This window comes from Palaemon carinicauda, chromosome 16, assembly GCF_036898095.1.
Source record: "Palaemon carinicauda isolate YSFRI2023 chromosome 16, ASM3689809v2, whole genome shotgun sequence".
Lineage (NCBI taxonomy): Eukaryota > Metazoa > Arthropoda > Malacostraca > Decapoda > Palaemonidae > Palaemon > Palaemon carinicauda.
Genome location: NC_090740.1, coordinates 23,538,001 through 23,543,136, shown reverse-complemented (window position 1 = coordinate 23,543,136; position 5,136 = coordinate 23,538,001).

Below are 5,136 nucleotides of genomic sequence, written 5' to 3'. Positions count from 1 at the left end.
AAAAACAGATGTGATCGAGCATCAAATAAGGTTAAAAGACAAGCAGAAAATTATATATGTACCCTCGTACAGACTCCCTATGAAATTCCAGAATGAAATAAATGATGAAGTAGGTAAAATGTTAGAGGAAGGAGTCATTAGAAATTCAAATAGCCCTTATAATTTTCCTTTAATAGTTGTACCGATAAAAGATCGAACATGGCGTATCTGCGTCGACTTTCGTCGTCTAAACGAGGAAACGATCCCTGATCGATTCCCAGTGCCATGTACTGACGATATTTTGTCTTTGTTAGGTCAGAATAAATATTTTACCAGTTTGGACTTACTTAAAGGCTTTCACCAGATATCATTAGAAGAAGATAGTATCCCATACACAGCCTTCAGCACAGCCAGGGGACATTATGAATTTTTACGGATGCCTTTTGGTTTACGTTGTGCTCCTATAACATTTACAAGAATGATTAACATAGTGTTTGGAGACTTGTTAGGGGATATATTGCATGCCTATATGGATGATCTTGTAATCTTTTCCAACACCTTAGAAGAACATCTACGTAAGTTAGAACTAGTACTACAGAGATTAAGACAACATAACTTAAGGGTAAAGATTAGTAAGTGTGAATTTTTCAAAACAGAATTGATATATTTGGGTTTCATGGTGTCAAGCCAAGGTCTTAAAGTAGTCCATGATAAGGTGTCGGCTATACGTAATTTTCCCATACCTACTAATGTCAAGGGACTACAGCAATTTCTGGGTTGTAGTGGATATTACAGGCGTTTTATACGCAACTATTCAATAATAGCCGCTCCTTTAACTGATCTTACAAAGAAGGGCGTAGATTTCATATGGTCTGAGCAACATCAACAGGCGTTTAATACTTTGAAAGATGAACTGTGTAGTTCTCCTATCTTAAAATTTCCTGACTTCGGTAAGGAATTCTTCATTGCAACAGACGCCTCAGACTTAGGAGTAGGAGGGGTATTGCTTCAGCAATATGATAAACAGTTTTTCCCGATAGCTTTCTATTCTCGAAAATTGAGAACTTCCGAAAGTAAGTATGCAGTAATAGACAAGGAAGGACTAGCTATTGTTAATTCGCTAGTGCATTTTAAGTTCATAATTTACGGTTATCCCGTTAAGGTTCTTACTGACCATAAACCACTAACAGAGTTCTTTAAAGGCTTCAATCACAGCCCTAAACGAACTCGGTGGCATTTGATCATTCAAGATTTTGGCGCAAGAATCGGGTATTTACCTGGGAAAGCAAATATCATTGCGGATGCATTATCACGCAACCCCGTGTCATCTTGTACAGAGCCTTTAGCTGAATTAATAGATATATCAACATCCATGCCTATTGTAAAAACAATATCTGAACAAGAAGATTTAGGCTGGAGTGCTGAATTGTTACAGACTGAGCAAAGAAAAGATCAGAAAATAGAAACAATTATAAATGCTTTGAAAGGCAATCGTAAAGAAAAGGAATATATAAAGTATAAGCAGCAGAATTATGTAATCAAAGATAATATTCTGTGTAGGACTGTGAAAAGGAAAAGCCGCAATACACCACATGTAACTAACGACCAGGTAGTAGTACCAAACTCACTTATTTCCACTGTCCTGAATTGGTCGCATTCAAATCCATTACATGGACACCCTGGGTTCTCATTAATGTCACAGAAAGCCAAATCATTGTTTTATTGGCATACAATGCTTACAGATATAAAAAGACACATAGCTAATTGTCGCACATGTCAGGAAAACAAAGGGCATACGAAAACACCTGTCAGCCTAGGAGCTTATCCTGTGCCCAATCAACCCTTTGAAAGAATACATTTAGATTTGTTAACAGGATTTTACGAGTCAGACAGAGGAAATAAGCACCTCTTAGTAATTATAGATGCTTTAACTCGATATACAGAACTAATAGCGCTTAAAACTAAAACTGCGATTGAATGCGCTAGGAAGTTTTACGAGTGTTACATTTGTAAACATGGAATTCCACACATGATAATCTCAGACTCGGGTGGTGAATTTAATAATCACTTTCTTACCTCATTGTGTGAATTCCTCAACATAAAGAAGATTAATACCATGATATATCACCCAGAGTCGAATGGGCTAGTGGAAAGAGCAAATAGGAAGATCTTAAATATATTGAGGGTAACACTAGGGGGATCAGACCCCAACTGGGATATTGCAATACCGGCGGCACTGAGTACTCTGAATCTTTCATATCATATATCAATTAAAATGTCACCGCATGGAGCATTGTATGGTACCCCAGTTAGAACACCTTTCCATGTATTAACGCCTACAACTAATCTATCAAATCCTTTAAAAGAATGTATAAATGCAAGTATAAGTCGATATGATATCCTTCGAAAGAATTTAGAAGAATCACAAATCATAATGAAAAGGAATCATGATAAAATAGCGAAACCAACTAAAACATATACCGTGGGTGATAACATCTATATTCAAATCAATGTCAGAAAAGGGCTCAACTATAAACTAACACCTAAGTTTGAAGGCCCATTTAACATTTTGGAAACATTAACGGCCAATAGGTTTAGAATTCAAAACGTAGCCCAACCCACGGATGAGAGAATAGTACCATTGTCTCACATAAGAAATTAAAAAGAAAAGAGAGGAAAAGAAGTGAGGGAAAATTTTACTTTATGTGATTAAAAGTTTTCTTTTTAATACAGGAGTAATTACATATATTTTTTCTCGTTCCAGGTTTCCAAGATGAATTTTTTGTTGTTGGGAGTGATATTGTTCGCTCAGACATTTTTCTCGTATGGGATGAGTTCTAAGACTAAAAATATATATTTTAAATATGGCAATATAGTTGAAAGACAAGAAGACATTTTTATTACATCAACCAACGTAATTGTAGAAGTGAATATGCAAGCAATTTTTCTTCAAGAGAATGATGTCACTAGCTTAAGAACCGCCATTTCAAGGTTTTCTGCATCATTGGATGAGTTGCATAGAAGACATTTTCATTTGACTACTAAGAGTTTGCTTGGATCAACATTAAAAGTTGCAGAGATGCTATCTGATGACTTGAAAAATAAGACTGGTGAGACAGGATCTTTGGCTTATGACCTTTTGATGTGGACTGTAGGACACGAACATATAGAAAGACGGAATCCGTTCATTTATGCTGCATTAAGCATCTTTGGGTCTGTTGCAAGTTTAGGTTTAGGAATTTCCAATCGTCTTAAAATTAGTAATCAAAATAAGAAAATTGAGTTCTTGACTCATAAAGATGAATTGATTATGTCAGAACTAAGGGATCAGTTAGCTTCAATCAATAAAATTATGGATTTGTTAAATGAACATTCAGATAATATCGTTCAAATTATGGAAGTACAGGATTTGTTGGCAACATTAACGTATTATGATTCAAAGATAGATCACATACATAACAGAATTGCACATTTCATTGAGAAATCCAAGGATTATGTAGAAGCTATCACGTTAGCAACTAAAGGTGTATTGTCGCCCCATTTGTTGCCTATACGTTACTTAAAATTAGTTCTGGAGAACGGAAGGGATAAACTAGGCTATGTTCCTTTGTTAGACGAACATAGGTTAAAATTTTATTACAGCCTAATTACAGTAAACGTAGATAATAACAAGATTAGGATTACAATTCCCTTTGATTCTTCTGATGCCTGGCAATCTTACAGGATATCACCATTTCCGACTTTCATGACGAATCACTCAAATCCAGTGATATCCAGTTTGACAGGACACGTATTGATTTCCCCAGACAAGGAAACATATACGGTCATTAAAGACTTAAATCAATTAACTCACTGTTCAGACGCAATGGATAGAAAAATATGTACAGCTGACTCATTTGAATTCCGTAAAAACTTAATGGATTCATGCGAGTTAGGTATAGTGCTAGACGGTGCTCTCTCCCATACAAGTGAAAATTGTCTGGATAAGCTTTATCCCTTTGACAATAAGGAATTCAATTGCAGACTAAATAATGGCTCGTGGATACGATACGACAAGGACGGCTTCAATGTATCATGCCCTGACGGATCCACATCCTTCACCCACATCTTCGTCGCAGCAGATGGTTGTATCGGGACTTCCCCGAATTCCATGGTGACTGGCATACGGACAATCATCAGAGAACGAGCCTACTTCGCGAACTTCACGTGGACCTCTACAATGCCAGCACTTCCTCTCCCATACAACGGCCGTGTGGCAAAGCGGTTGATGAAACTTACCGAAAAGGACCACCTGTCACCGACTTATAAAGAAATTCTTCACCCCATACTGCTGGCTAGTTTGTGTTTCACGGTGGTGATATTTATCGCCGTGAACATCCTTGTTTGGCGTAGGTTACGGCACAGCAAGCAGCTACAAAGGAATGAGTTGCATAGCCCTGACAATACCCCCTATTTAATCCAGTTCAAAGCTGTTTGAGTGGCCACCTCATTCGCTAAGGGAGTAATTTGTCGGGAAGATGTTTGTATGAAAAGCTGATTAGTACGCTAGTAATATGTAATTAAAGAAATTCTCTACATTTGCATTGTTAAAAATACATTTAAAACAACATTTAAAAAAATAAATAAAATAAAAAAAGGATATAAATCATTTTTTCTCTCGGCATCTAATAAAAATATATAAGCCGGAATGTTAAAAAAGAAAAGAGAAAAAAAAATATATATAATAAAATATATAACAGAATCTATGGGCATCTAATAAAATATATCAGCCCTATATATAAATATATATATATATATATATGTATATACGAAACCGTGGTACGTGTACGTACCAGGAATTCGTGTTTGTGCACTAAAAATTGAGTATCTTGTTTCTGACAAAGGTAACAATTATTCTTTATCAAGTTACCGAATCATATGTAAGTCAGAATTTATTTTGTTTTTTGGTACCATGTAATCATTTGCTAGCAATGTACCATATATATGATCTTGGTTTTATCATGCATTTTTCTTTTTGCTTTGGTAATATCTTTTTTGTATGCATTATTGTTATTATTTTTTAATGTGCCTATTTGGACATTCGTCCTCAGTTGATTATGGCTAAAGTTAAACAAAGAATAATGCGTATGTCCAGTCACACCTAATAACCATGTTTCG